The following is a 16,295-nucleotide window of genomic DNA, read 5'->3' on the forward strand; positions in this document are numbered from 1 at the left end:
AACATTTCTAGAGCGCTACTAGGGTTACGCAGCGCTGTACAGTTTAACAAAGAAGGACAGTCCCTGCTCGAAGGAGCTTACAATCTAAAGGACACAGAACCTTTGTGTGCATGTATCCAGCAGGCTCTCCCTGATTAGCGCACATGTTCTGCATGCTTTGAATCACCTTCTCATTAGCTTACTGCATTGCTATAGAATATTATCTCACTAATCTTGTGGTAAAAGCCCCACGCTCAGCCGTCAGCACACTGCTTTACCGCTTGGCTTTATGCATCAACCCCTAACCTTGTTATATTCTCTGAGGACAGAAAAATACCTACTGTGCCTGAATGTAATTCGCCTGGTGCTACTGAGAAAGGCATTGGCCAAATCCAAATCCATTTTATGTCATTATGATACTGCCATCTGCTGGTACATACATAGCAAAACAAATTCAATCATTTAACAAGTATCAACAGCTTGCAAAATTACTGTTTTAAATGTCCGCAGAAATAAACGTTTTCAGAGCCTTTTTAAATGGCTCTAAATTCCTCATACATCTTAAGAAGGAGGGCAATGTATTCCAAATTTTTGGTCCTGCTATATAAAAAAATAGAACTTCTATATTCTTCTAAGCGAACTGAGTGACATGAAGGGACATGACATCTAATAGATTCAATGAAGCAGATTGCAAGATCTTGATGGCTGATGTAAATGCAAGCTTGAGGAAATTACCATTGGTACATTATTAGTCAAAACTTTAAAAACAAGCAACACAATATTATATTGAACTCCATCAGAGTTGGAAAAGTGTGAAAATATTTGGATAAACTACACAAAACAAAAGCTAATGTAGCATTTTGTGCTATCTGAAGTGACTAGGAAAACCCAAAAGTAAACTATTACAATAGTCAAAGTATGGATTAACTCTCTGAATTATCATCCTAAGTTTATTTGGGTCAAATAGAGGGACATTTTCGATATGATGTCTAAATGATACCAGAGATGTTTATTGCAAAACGTCCAAAGTTGGAGGGATATAATTGAAAAAAATTATAAATGTTTCTAAAGATTCAAAAATAGGTGAAATATACTTCTTGAAATAATATGTCCCCAAACAGCAGTGAAAACCATCTCCGCCATTCAAAAATACACTATGCAAAACGTTCATCATCACTACATGTCCCTGCATCAAGAAAACATGTGTGGCCAAGGCAGGATGTCCCCTCCACGTGCAACACAGCTGTGCACATGGAGAAACAGTCATCAGTTTGCAAGGATGACTTTTAGAAGGGAGCCCAATTATTCCCCTGAGGAGATCCAGCTCGGGACAGGAGGGAGCTCTTCAAATATCACCACCACCTTTCCCTACAAATGTGTCACTGAGAAGGTGAAGAATGATCAGAGCCACACTGGCAAGGTAAGTGTCCAGCCCCCCGCCCCCAGATCACAGCACCACATGTACAAGAACCAGACATAGGCAGGGTCAAATGCACTAAGGTCCCTTTCTAGTTGTAGGACATGTAATTGCTCCAATACTAATCCAATTCCTTTCTTTATTCCTCAGTCCAAGAGTAATCATGTTTGTAAATGTGCACATCTATAAATACAGAATTGAGAAACAAAACTCACATCAGTCATTGCTGAAATCAGAATGTACAGCACATCCAATGCCCAGAAAGTATGGGGGCCACACCCTCCACCAAGCATAATGAGGGGCTGCACAGACTTGCACCCCTCCCCCCTTATCCTGGCCCCCACCTACATAGTGATTGGAACATTGGCAGTAGCTCCCTAAACCACATGCAGATGACCAAAGGAACACCAGCTTTATCCTACTGCCCACCCCCACACCTCTTCAATACTGCATATGTTGCACAGAAAGGTCACCATGCCACTCTCTGTCCCTATGGCCACCTCAGTTCACACAGCACCTGTGCCTGTACAATGCATTCCCACCCCTTCAGCCCCCCTCCCCCCAATCTGCCTGTTGCCATCTGTCACAGCCTATGTAAGGAGCATTGCACAACTTGTCTTAAAAATAATAATGTATATGATGGTAGGAAGGACCATCACCTGAACCCCGTCTCCACCAACTTGTGTTCTGCAGGTGGTTCAGCGTTCGCCGGGATCTGGAGTTGCTCCGGTGCTGGTATTGGCGCATCCAGAGGGAGAACCCCATGCTGATCCGGGAATGCCTCCAAGTCTAATGTAAGTACCACAAACAGAGCACTCCTATAACACCTCTGTTTCATATCAATGGCTGAGGATGCAGATACCTTCCTTAGGGCCAGATGCACTAAACTTAACGAGCCATTAAGGAGCAAGTAGTAAACCCTGACATGCACTAAAGACTTTTTTTCCAGGATGGTAGCAGCTAACGAAAACGGAATGCAGATGAGCAAATTGTGTAGAAACCCTATTGTAATGAGATGCACTAACCTTTTCCGATTGCCTTAACGCTGGAAAATCTAACGAGAGGTCTGTACCTATCGTTGGGGTTGCACGGGATTGAAAAAGCGCTACAAAAGTAACAAAAACCGGGGAAAAAAAGTCAAGTGCTCGTCAGGGATGCCCCGCTTCAAAAAAGGCATCTATTTTGGCCGTAATTCCCCCCTCCTCCCGAAGACGTCACGCTGCTCACCCCCTCCGATGCGGCTCGATCCGGAGGACAGTGCAGTTGAGGACGCCCATCCAAATAAAAATGTCCATTTTGGCCGTCTTTCCCCCTCCCTGCAATAATAAAAACGTCTTTTTTGGCTGTGGTTCACTCAGCTGAGAGACCTGGAAGTCTCTGAGCCAATCACAGCGTGTTGTGATTGGCTCAGGGACTTCCAGGTCTCTCAGCTGAGTGAAGCACGGACAAAAAAGACGTTTTTATTATTGCAGGGGGGGAAAGGCGGCCAAAATGGATGTTTTTTTTGGATGGGCGTCCTCAAATGCACTGAGCCGCATCAGAGGGGGTGAGTGGTGTGGCGTCTTCGGGCGGCACAGGAAGGCGTATTTGGCATGCGCAAAGCAGCCAGCATAACGCTTGGCTGCTCTGCGCATGCTCGACCGGCCGATTGGCCGAGTGTTTAACGATGGAATAGAGAATGCAAGTGAACTACAACGAGCAGCTCATTTGCATTCCTATTCCTTGATGCATGCCCGTTCCTTACCGATTCGCTAGGGAAATCGGTAAGGGAAGGGCTCTAACGATTGTTTAGTTATCTGGGCCTTAGAGTGTTCCCACAGCTCCCATATGTGACACACCCGAGCCCCAACCTATGAGATGACATGGAAAGGAATGGGGGGGAACCCTTGCTCACTGTCCAACAGCCACCATTATAAAAGGGCTTCACATGGTACACACATCTACCTAGCACACTGCAGCCATTACAGCAGGGAAAATAAAAGAGTTACTACAACCCCCACCATCACCACCACCACCACCACTATGCTAGCCATGTAGGATGTGTTGATCTTAATTGCGAACATGTTACACACACAGGGCACCCTCCAGCAGTAGCCCAGCAAGCCCTGGACCAGGCAGCAGCAGCCCTGCAAGTCCCAGACCAAGCAGCCCTGAACCTGGCCACCCCTGATACAGCATGGGAGGAGGTGCAAGTGGATCAGGGGGACTTGAAGGTGCCACCCCCCCAAAGAAAAAACTTGGGAGGCTGAGGACCTGTGGAGGGACATGTCTGCACTGGAGGGGGATGAGGAAATAGGAATAGGAACAAAAACACCCCACCCCTCTGCTAGAAGGCATCGCTGGACAGGTCACCACACCAGCATCTCTCACGGCTGCAGGGGGGCCCACACAGGCAGACCACCAACCCCAGCTTTTGCAGGATGTGGCTACCATGGAGACACACTTGCTGCAGGAGCTGACAGGACTCAGGAATGAACTGCTGGAGGAGATGAGGGCACAGCGGCAGATCCTGCTCCTGGCTGTCAACCTTCTCTAGAGGCTCTTTGGGGAGCATCCCCAATCTCATTGAGGGCAAAGGGCAAGGGGAAAGGGGCTGCCCCCCCCCCCCCCCCGTAAATAGTTTGTTAATGGTCATTATTACAACATGGTTTTTCATTTTGCATACAAAGGTCTGTGTCTCTACTTTGTGCACAATGTGTTGACATGCCAGGCTTACTGGTGTGCTGCTAAAGGTACTAGGCAAACACTGGAAAAGGGAGACCGCAAAAAGGGGAGGGGGAGGCTCCACAGATGGGGAGGGGAGTGTGCAAAGGGTTGTCTGTGTGCACAATCAGAGCAGGTTCCCCAGAATGTCAAATGCTGTACCACAGGCCTATGCTACAGGACAGGCCTCCAATGGGCCTTGCAGCAGAGGAAGGCCCTATAGATCACACCACCTCCCTCCCCCCTTTTCCCAGCCCACACCCCAAACCATCATGTTGTGAATCTCCATTAGTACATGTTTTAGGTGATGTCAACAGTCTTAGGGCCTTCACTAGCCTGTGATACCAGCTGAACTAAGGTGGCCCACCACAGCACTTGATACAGGGGCTCTTAAACCCCTCTCCGGAAGGGAAGAAAGGGTTAGGAACCACATTCCTGCAGTCTTCCTTTCCACTCCATTCTGCCAACTCATGGCTGTAGGCTATGTGGGATTGTAGCCTTTTCTAACCCCTGTCAAGGGGCCACATATTGGCCTGCTAGGTCCCGGGGGCAGGCTCACCCCTCAGTTGGTGAGATGGGCAAAACACATGTCTGACAGACATGTTACATGAATGTTGCCACTGCATGCACATGCATCTGAAGACAGATTCCAGGCCCAGCACCTGGCAGCCCAATATATGGCCTCTAGCCTGTGCTGGGGAAGGAATGCACCTCCACATACTCTATACTCAGGAGCACAGGCAGTATCCCTCCAGGGGGTTAGGTAAGGTTTGTAAGGTAAAAGCAGTAAATGTGAAGATCCCTTAATGTGGGTACAGTGACCTCCACATAAGGAGACAAGCCAGTTCACTGGAACATCAATGTAGGTAACAAGATTGGCCGCAGTAGCCATTCACCTCACAATTGAACTCTATAGTCATCTGTCCCCAGGGGGTTAAGTCTATGGCCTTTCTACAATACCAATGCTGCCACCTGAGATCCGTTCTGAGAGGAAGCTAGGGTTGATGGTGCTGCATGGTCCGTGATAGAAGCATTGGTGAACATTTGGCATGCTGGTCCCCAAGTCCATATCTATGCTGGAGGCTGGAACCAGGGTCACATCACAGGATATGGGTCACAATTTGCCTATCCAAAGCATTCCCCTGTCTTCAGCTTGATAAAGAGGCAAATGAGGGGAGATGTGATTGAGGTCTACGAAATCCTCAGTAGAACAAGTAGAAGTGAATCAATTTTTTTATTCATTCCAAAAGTACAAAGACTAGGGGACACTACAAAGTTACATGGAAATAATTTTAAAACAAATAGGAGGAACTATTTTTTCACTCAACGAATAGTGAAGCTCTGGAACTCTATGCAAGAAATATAGTAATAGTGGTTAGCGTTTCTGGGTTTAAAAAAGGCTTGGACAAGCTCCTGGAGAAAAAGTCCATATTATGCTATTGAGACAGACATGGGGAAGCTACTGTTTTCATTGGGATTGGTAGCATGGAATGTTTCCACTATTTGGGTTTCTGCCAGGTACTTGTGACCTGGCTTGGTCACTGTTGGAAACAGGATACTGGGTTAGATGGACCATTGGTCTGACCCAGTATGGCTATTCTTATATTCTTATGTTCTATGTACCACCAGAGGAAGTTGAATCTGCTGCAACAGAGGGTCGAGGCACAGTGGGCCCACAGCAAACAGCTGCGGAAGTTCTCCGATGCAATCTGACACCAACTCCTGGGGGTCCAAGCAGGATCTCCGGGCATATGCAGCAGCCATGGCAGGTACATCATCTGCCTCAGAGGCCACCAATACTGCACCACCATCACCCTCCAGCAGGCCTACATCACCACCTCCACCTCAACCACCAACCAAAAGGCCCACTTTGGCACCCTCAGCATCCTAGGCCAGGCCAGCAGTCTAGAGGGCCAACGTACACACACCCTCTGACCTGCAGACAACTAAGTGCCCAACTTCCAGGCAGCAGCAGAGTCTGCAGGCAACTCAGGGGAGGGCAGGGACAGTGGCAGCAGTAGCACTGGTGAGAACAGAGACACTGTGCCTGCTGCTGGACAGGGCAGCCCGTGTGCAGCTGCTCATGGGCTTGGGAAGGGGGAGGAGAGGCAACAGGAGGCACCATCAGAGTTTGTGACTAGCCAGAAATTCCTTCATGAGGCTGATAGTAAAGAAAGATGGGGGATGGGAAATAGTGCAGCATACCTGAAGTAGAACATTATAGCTAAAAATTTGTAGACAGAGGGTTGAGGACCCCCGCCAGCCAAGATGTTACAGCAGCGGCAGGGGGTGGCGGCAGGAGGCGGCGGACACAAAAATGTGCCTCCCCTCACCTTGAGCTCTGGTTCCCTCCCACCTCAAGGTCTGGCTATGCCCCTGGTTGCGGGGAGGGGTAATTTACAGAGGAACGGAAGTTGTAGCTGGGGGGGGGGGGCAAGGATGGGCAAGGAGCTGAGAAAGTGAGACACAGAAGATGCAAGTCAGGGAATGTAAGGGTGGCAAGGCTCTGATTAGGGCAAACAGACAAATGGTAACACAGCACTCAGCAACGCTCAACTTTCTCTCAAACTAGCACTTCCTCCACTCTCCAACTTCACAAATTTGCAAAGGGGTCTAAAGACAGCTTTCCTCTTACCCTAAATGCTTTTATATCAGGACTAATTGCATACATTTTTCTTTTCACCACTGGGAAAACGTTTTGCAATTTATTATGAGCTGGAGACTTTCATTCTGTAACCCTACCCACAACACGCCTCCAAAATGCCCCCTCTGAAGACATCCTGATCTAAATGTATAGCAATTTGGACCATCTTTTTCTTTTGTTTGATTATACGCTTTGGATGTTTTTCTGCAAGAAATACATCCATCTGCCTTTTGAGCCATTTTTTGGATATTTTTCTCTTTCAAAAATGAGCCCCATAATCTCTTAAACGTCTAATCATCCTAAGTTTTGAAAAGATCACACCAATCTGTACATGATATCTCATGGTCAAAGCAGAATCAAGGATAGCACCCAACGATCAAATCCTGTCAACTAACACAATTTCAGCGCCATCAATGAAAAAAGATTTAGAGGCATCAACAATAGGGTAACTTGACAACAATAACATAACCTGAGTTTTGAACATATTTAACTTCAAATGGTTCACTCTCATCCACTGATTAATAGTTCTTAAATGCAAACACAAAAGATCAATACTCTCTGAGACTGAGTCCTCTATTCTAAAGAAAAATTCTATATCAGAAGGCGTAAATCCTGTATTTGAATCCAAGGCCACCTAATAGAACATATAATGGTAGCAAGAAAATATTAGAAAGTCTTGCCTTCCATTTTCACATCCTGGACTGCCATTCTGAGAACCTTTGAGCACATCTATGCAACAAGGCCTACAAAGAGAACCCATAGCCTTACAAAACTACCTCACCAACTCACCCAATTATTACAGTCCACCTTATATCCTGCCTAACACCTTCCTTCTCTCTTCCCTCACCTAATCTTTGTATATTACTAATTGTATCTGATATCATGGAATTATTATGTCATAACCAAACTCTGTAAGCCACATTGAGCCTGCAAATAGGTGGGAAAATGTGGGATACAAATGCAATAAATAAATAAGAAAGCTATACAAGCTACAGTTTTCTTGTTTAATCACTGTTTTGTTTAGCCACATGCTGGAAGATAAATACACTATTGAAAGCCTTTCTGACACTCTTTGAATTGTACTATGGAGACAACATCTGATCCTGACATTTAGAGATGAAATGCTTCAAGCTAACATAATTAGTGAATCTCAGTTAAAACACCAAGGTGTCCTTTTATTAAGGCACGCTAGCATATAAAATTATATGGGATTTGCGTTGCAAGGAGAGACTTACTGACCTGAACATGTATACCCTGGAGGAAAGGAGAAACAGGGGTGATATGATACAGACAATCAAATATTTGAAAGGTATTAATCTGCAAACAAACCTTTTCCAGAGATGGGAAGGTGGTGGAACTAGAGGACATGAATTGAGGCTGAAGGGGGGCAGACTCAGGAATAATGTCAGGAAGTATTTTTTCACAAAGAGGGTAGTAGATACTTGGAATGCCCTCCCGCAGGAGGTGGTGATGAAAATGGTAATGGAATTCAAAACTGCGTGGAATAAACACAAGGAAATCTGTTTTAGAAGGAATGGATCCACAGTAGCTTAGCAGAGATTGGGTGGCAACACCAGTAATTGGGAAGCAAAGCCAGTCCTGAGCAGACTTCTATGTTCTGTGCCCTGAAAATGGCAAGGACAAATAAAGGTCTGGTATACATATAAAGTATCACATACAATGAGTTTATCTTGTTGGGCAGACTGGATGGACCATACAGGTCTTTATCTGCTGTCATCTACTATGTTACCATGTAACAGATTTATGGGTCAATGATCAAAAGCAAACGCAGGTTGTAGAGGCTGTTAGCGCCATACTAACGCCTGCATTTGCTACCGCCCCATGATCAGAACCCCTGAGTACGTGAAACAATGCGCTCGAGGGCTCTGAAAGCAACTAGCATGCAAATGCGTGCAAAACAGGGCTCTTAGCACAAGCAGTATGCAAATGCATGCTTACCTATTCCTCCCCAATGATCAGCAACCAGCACACCAAACATTGGCTCGCTGGCTGCGGCAAACCCTACACCAGCTCGGAGCTGGCATTAGGGTTTGCAGGCGTTTGGGGAGGAATGGTGAGCCCTGTCCAGCATGCATTGCATGCTAGCAGGCCCCCCCATTCCCCTCAATGCAGCAGCCCGTGCCTCCCCTGCAGGAGTAGGAACCCCGATCTGACACCACACCCTAGCGACACGGGGACTGGTTCAGGGGATGCAGGAGATCCGGAGGGTCTCCAGCCCCCCTGATATCCCCTCACATGAATGGAGCCCTGGTGGCCCTGTGGGCCATGAGACAATCCTCACCCCACCCCCCTGGTGGTCTTAGCGGTCCTTCCCCTCCTCCCTAATTTCGTTGAAGGAAGGAAGTGGCCTTCCTCGTCTTCCATCGGTGCTGCCTCAAAACTCCTTTATATGATGTGAAGCCCTGCCCAGCACCGCCATTTTCAAGGTGGCGCCGATGGTAGAGGGAAGCCACCTCCCTCCTCCAATGAAGGTATGGGTGTGAAATGGCCGCTAAGACCACCAGGGGGGTAGGGTGGGGTGGGGATTGACTCACAGCCCAGTGGGCCACCAGGGCTCCATTCATGGGGATGTCAGGGGGGGTTGGGGGGGATGGAGACCCACTGCATCTCCAGCCCTCCCTGAACATGTGTTGGGGAGGTCGGGGGGTTGTCTCACGGCCCACTGAGACACCAGGGCTCTATCTGAGGGGACGCTAGGGGGGTAAGGGGGAGCTGGAGACCCATCGGATCTCCAGCCTCCAAAACATGTGTCAGGGGGGTTGGGAGGACTGGAGGTCCACTGGACCTCCAGCCCCCCATGTCGCTTGACTCGGGGTGGGGGTACTTGGTGTCTGGTGGTCTCATGGACAGCCTAGACCTGTCAAACATGTGTGGGAGGATATAGACCTGTCAAACAAGTGCGGGAGGATTGTGCCTGAGCACATGCTCAGGCGCAATCCTCCCGCACCTTTACCCTATGATAAGAGAGAATAGCATGTTTAAATTTGCATGCTATTATCTCTGATTATAGTGGCAGTAAAGACCCACACTGTTCAAGCACTATTTTCAGAGCACCATTTGGAACAGCGCAGAGCTTTTGATCATCTGCCCATTAGTGCTCGCTAATGATTAGTGTGTGCTAAATGATGAGACACCCATAGGAATACAATAAGCATCTTGTCATTAAGGGGTCCTTTTACAAAGGTGTGCTAGCATTTTTACCATGTACTAAATGCTAGAGACACCCATAGGAATATATGGGTGTCTCTAGCATTTAGTACATGCACTAAAAATGCTAGCATGCCTTTGTAAAAGACCCCTTAGCGCACGCTAATCGTTAGCACGCACTAAATCTGTTAGTGCACCTTAGTAAAAGAAGCTAACAGATTTAGGGTGAGCTAATGATTAGCGTGCACTAAGGGGGTCTTTTACAAAGGCATGCTAGCATTTTTAGCACATGCTAAATGCTAGAGACACCCATATATTCCTATGGGTGTCTCTAGCATTTAGCGAATGCTAAAAATGCTAGCGCGCCTTTGTAAAAGGTCTATGCGAGCAGTTTTCTATCTAATAATAAAATAATAATCTCTGGGCTCTTTATTGGATACAATTCTTGGAAAAGGCCCATGCCTTGGTCTCCTTACAGTGGCAAGCAGGCTCATAGTGCCTATATAGTCCCTTATACATATGAGCCTGCTTGCCACTGTAACTACCCTTAGCTATTATAACTACTATCCCTTCTTTCCTATCATTTATTGTAGTTCCGTTTTCCTTCCTCCCTATTCTGCCACCCCTCCCCCTTTCCATTTCTTTCTCTTACATATCTTTCTAATATATTAGATTTGTAAGCCGCTCAGATATTATATATGATGTGCGGGATAATAAGTACTAAATAAACTTGGAAACTTCACATTCTGCTGTCAAAAAAATGCATGGAAGGTCCCAGGAAACAAACAGGCAGCAAAACAGCAGATTGATGACAGTAAAAATTCAAAACTGTTCAACATATAAAAATCCAAATTTATTCACCACATAAAAGCATAAATACATAAATAATTAAAAGCTTGACATGGCCATGTTTCGCCCCTTTCAAGGGCTGCATCAGGGGCTGTTCAAATACGATTAATAGATACATAAAAGCATGTTAGTATAAATCATAGATACAATCAAATTTTAAAAAATTAATAAATAAATAATCAAATATCCAAATCATAGACCACAGACCAGCCAAAAACGTATAAAACAAGGTAATCTCAAAATCATAATGTCAGCTAATAAAAAAACATGCATATAAATAATAGGAGGTGCAATAAAACTTACATACCCAAGAAGTGTAATTCATATGTATCAGCTAATGGTAAAAAGTTATAAGCAAACAAAAAGTGTATTGTTAAAATATATATCCCCCTTGAAAAATCAAGCTGGAAGGACTGAATCTACTGAACAGTACAATTAAGCACATATACCTTCTAAGCACATATACCTTCTCTCCATTCAGCAGCAGTGTGTGCTGAATCTGCCACAACTGTGCTGAAGCTTGTTCTTTGAGCTGGCTGTGTAAAGGTCATAGGTCACAGCTCAGCAAAATTATTCTTACAAAAAAAGGCAGAACATTGAATTTTTTTTAAATTAGAAAGGCACAATGCCTCACTTAAAATTGCTGGTCTCCCAATATTGATGGATTCAAGTCTTATATAATAAGCAGTATGAAAAGTATCCAGCCTAACCAAAAGACTGCCTGTTTATTCCTCAAAAACCTCAGCATAGGTAACTGGCAACCCTCTTACGTAGCTCTCTTTGACATGCCGACTGTTCTAATCTCAAGCCATCTGGCATGTCAGAGAGAGCTACGTAAGAGGGGGTTATCCTTGAGAAAGCCGCATGACGGCGAAACATGTGCCATGTCCCCATGTTGGATTGAAAAATCCTCTATAGCCGACATTACTGCTTAGAAGCTAAGTATTGCTTTACAATATTTTATAGTCATAACAATAAGAAAGGCAAAGATTATGCATTATTTAAAATGATAAAGACCAGTGACGATATTGGGTATTTTCAAGCAACATTTGAACTCACGGGTTGCCGGTAACCCATGCTGAGGTCTTTGAGGAATAAACACATATAACCTTAAGCACATAAAAGCAAACAAAAGAGTTGAGCAGGCAATCTTTTGGTTAGGCTGGTCACTTAAAAATGCAGCAAGTGTAAAACTGTTAAAACAGGGTTTTTACAGTCTCTGAATGCTGTCATTAAAAATGGCAAAAATCTTAAACCTCTTCAAAGTCAAACTCTGATTGCATAATCTAAAAGAGCATGTTGGAATTAGCAAAAAAAAAAAACCACTGTTTTTATCATTTTAGCACCATAAAATCGCTTTAAAAATGCAAAATATGTGTCAGATTTTAGAATGTATATCTGCCAGGATGAGTGTTAGACATGGCTCTGGGCCACAGAAGAAATCTGGCAGGGGATTCCAAAGCCTAAGCAGGCAATGTCTTCTTCATCTTCAGACAAGCTTGGGGGCCCACACACATGCCAGACCTGACAGGGGTGTGCTGGTAAATTTTTAACAACAGGCTCTTTCTCCGGACGTAGCCAGCTCTGCAGTTGGAAGGGCTCTCTCTCCTCCCTCCCTTCGTGCGGGCACGCTAGGCATACCTTTGCTGGCAGCTAATAAATGGACTGCCACCACTCCCAATGTCTTGCTCTGAGCAGCATGCTGGAACTTCTCTCACATGCTCGAGAAGTCCCAGCCTGCTGCCCAGAGCTGGAAACAAGGAGCGGGGAGCAGCAGTAGTCTATTTACTTGGCTGGCAGGGCTCAGCATCCCCACCAGCAAAGTAAAAGAGAATTCAGCAGGGGGCCCAAGCCCACATTTTGGGAGCCAGTTGTTAAAGTAGCCATGGAGGGCTCTACTTTAACAACCGGCTCCCAAAATTCTTAAAAACTTAACAACCGGCTCTTGCGAGCCTGTGAGAGCCTGCTCCAGCACACCACTGCCTGACATCCACTGTCATTATTATCATCATTATTATTATTATTATTTCAAGACTATCATACACAAATACAAGTATCCACTTGCAACAGAAAATTTGGGTGAGATAAGAATACAAAAAAGTTTAAGTACAAGAGCTTGTCTCAAAGGACAAGTTTAACTTTGGGCTGGGCAGACTGTTCAGTAGCCCTAAGCCGGGGGGGGGGGGGGGGGGGGGGGGGAGAGCTGGGAAGCTAGTAGGATAGGGGAGAGTGAAAGGTAGGGACAGGGCTGTAGGGGGGTGGTGGAAGTAGGTGGCTAGACCCCTGGGGATTGGTGGTGTAATTTTAAAATTGTTTTTACCACCAAGGTCCCTGAAGGAGATTAGTGGAATCACAATGGGTTTAAGGTGAAAGGAGGGTGTTATTTAAGAGCATTGCAGGGTCTTTCATCCTTAACCACGAAGGCGGCTTTGAGGTAGCTCAATGGAGTGGGGTGACTCACCATATGGCGCCTCTGTGGATGTCTTTGCTGAGGAGGTTTCATTGCTGGATGGATACTCTGTGGATGAAGATTTGAGCCCGGAATAAGTCAGTTCCATTGTATCCCTTTTGCCTCTCCGTAGGTCAAAAGCGTGGCTCTGTCGGCCTTGGCTCTGGATGCCCAGGAGATGAGGGAAGGTAGGCGGGGTAAAAAGGCCTACACTGTGCATGGTAGAAAGGGGAAGGTGATGCGTGTACAGTCACTGGAGTTCTCGTGGAACCTGCTGGCCTTACTGGTAGGGGCTCCCATGTCAGCAAAAAAGGAGTTTCGGCAAGTGAACCAGCGGGCACTTTGGTACCGCCAGTATCCTGCATGGTTGCACATAGCCCTCGGGTGCATCAGAGAGAGGCCGTTTCTGCTCCTTTGCTTGGTCCTGTTTCTAGGGGTGGCACTAATGCTGAGGGTGCTGCACAACCAAGGGATTTCCCAGGGCCGTGCCTAGGGTCTCTGGTGCCCCCCTGCAGACTATCGGTTGGCGCCCCCCCCCCCCATCCAGCAGAGCAGGAACAGAAGGAAGCAGGCAAGTAAGCCGGACCTCAGGAAAAAATAGCACTGTATGTATCCCTCATTGATAAGTCTCTGACTCTAAAGTTTAGCAATTTCATTAAAGCAAAATGTATTTTCACATATCACATCCTATCCACGGAGAATGTTTTATATATGTCACCCGTCTGTGGTAAAACTTCACACAGTATCAAAATACCTCTAATATGTAGTCGTGCCAGCCGAGGAAACTAACTGTGCTCAGCTCACAAGAGACAGAGTGAACATAAAATAAAACTTCATCCTTAAAAGATAATATCGGATGAATGCATGAAGGTGAATATGAATTCCTGTGAATGGAATCAATTTGATTTACAATAAATCCAGATACTACTCCCTCACATATATAACAAAAAATTATTTAAGTGGAATGGAATTATTTGACTGTACTGGTAAACAGAAAGAAATACTCTATTGCATTCTAATCTCCTTTGCACCAAAGGATATAATTCAGATCAAACATTTATCTCTGATCAACTATCTCAGATCAAATATTTATTTCAGATCAAATATTAAGGTTTCCTTGCTTACAGTCACTTAAATCTACCTAGCCTTTATATAGCTTATAGGATTTAAACACTCTTAAACTGAAATTCACCCTTTCTATTCTTCATAAACTTCAAGTAATCCTGAAATATTCAGATCCTTTTCTCACTAGAGAAACTTCAATCACCACCAATCTCTTTTCACTTATATTTTCTCATTTACCACAATCAGGCACTCTTTTATAACTTCAGTCAACAAACACAGGAAGTCACAGCTGGATGTCTCTCTTGGCAAAGGACAGCTCTCACTCTGTTCACTTCCCCGGGCAGATTTCTTAACAGAAGCTGATCATCCAATCAGAGAGCTCTATTTGAATGCAGATTAACATACAGACACTCATGGGAATGTTTAGTGAAAACACCGGACTAATTTGCATATGATTTAAACAAATCTGAGCATATGACAACCAAGTACAGACTCCCAGCACCTGAATTCTGCAATTAGATTTAAGGCAAATACTTTTAAAACTTATTTTTAGCACTTTTAAAATTTCAGGTTCTCTTTAATTTGAATGCTGGTTCAAGCTCTGAAACTCACCCTGACTGAGGAGCTAGCCCCAAACTGAAGCATAAATAGCAATCTGGTTGTATTCTCATGTAACTTGAAGAGCGTGCCTGCCTCAATTAATACTGCTCCTTTGCATGAAAAGGGGAGGGCAGTGGAAATAGGCGAATCACAAGTTCAGGTGAAAGATTTTGCAAGTGAGCAGACGGACGGCTGGGCAGCAGCGCTTACTGCATCAGCACGGCCCTGGGATTTCCCTATCCAGGGGCTGCCTGACTGGAATGCAGGGCCTTCAGGCCCATGGGGCTGAATGCCAGCCAACCCATGGAGTGTTGGATGGGGGTCCTGGTTACTGGCAGCAGGGGAATGGGTTTTCAATGGGGGGGGGGGGCAGGGTTCAGCAGGGGATGAGTTTTCCTCCCAATCAGGGCCCTATGTGGCCTGATGGGCAGGGCTGGTAGTCCTTCCCTTTCACAGCGATGGGCAGATGGCTTGGTGGGGACAATAGTGGAGATTGCATGCTGCCTGGGCCATTGCCCAAGGGTCTGGTTGCTGCTGTCTCTTCTTCTCTTTTTCCTCAGGGACTACAGGCAGAGAGCAGACCAGGAGAGGCTTCTGAGGTGAGGACCCCTGCCTCAGATGGCTCCGTGATGGCAGAGGCCCACAGACCAGAAATGACTCCCTGCTCAGTGAGGGACAAGCTCAAGAGAGGTGGTAGCTTTGGAGGGCACTGCTACTTCATTGCGATCTGCAGCAGATGGAGGCCTCTGCTGTTGGTAATGCCATGGCTGCTAGCTCAGGGCCTACAGGAGCAGCGAAAAAGGGGAGGAGCAGGAGGCGAAGGGATTCTTCCCCTTTCTCCTCTTCACCTTCTGTGCCTGGTGAGGGATCTTCTGACCCGAAAGGGGTTCTAAGGTCAGGGGTGGTAGATGACAGGGGAGTGCCTATGTTAGTGGCTCTACCTCAGTTGTGGGAAAAGGTACCATTCACTTGTATAGAAAAATTAGGAAGGGCACATGCCTTATATATTTTAGCTCATGGAGGGCAGGGTGCATAGGAAGGACAGCAAAAAGTCAAAGCAGGAGGTGGCAGTGGACAAGATTTAAAGTGCCACAGCATATCATCAATTGGGTGTGTTTGTTTTTAAGGTTAGCTAGTGTTTGTGGGAGTGCCACACTAGGACAGTATGGCCTTGTCCTGGCATATGCAAACACAGTTTTGGATGCATATCAGCATTTTGGAGGTTAGGCCTGGAGCACCCAAGATATAAATCTTTGGTTGACCCTTATGGAACCTAGACTAGTTTTGAAAATGAGAGCTGGGGTTGGTAAGAGGTTTGCACATGGAATGAGCACAGGAAGGCCCTTTTGTATCGCCTCCACTGCTGGGACGGCTGCAGTTGACGGGGTATTGGACATTTGCTGGATATTCAATAAATCAGT

This window comes from Microcaecilia unicolor, chromosome 7, assembly GCF_901765095.1.
Source record: "Microcaecilia unicolor chromosome 7, aMicUni1.1, whole genome shotgun sequence".
Classification (NCBI taxonomy): domain Eukaryota; kingdom Metazoa; phylum Chordata; class Amphibia; order Gymnophiona; family Siphonopidae; genus Microcaecilia; species Microcaecilia unicolor.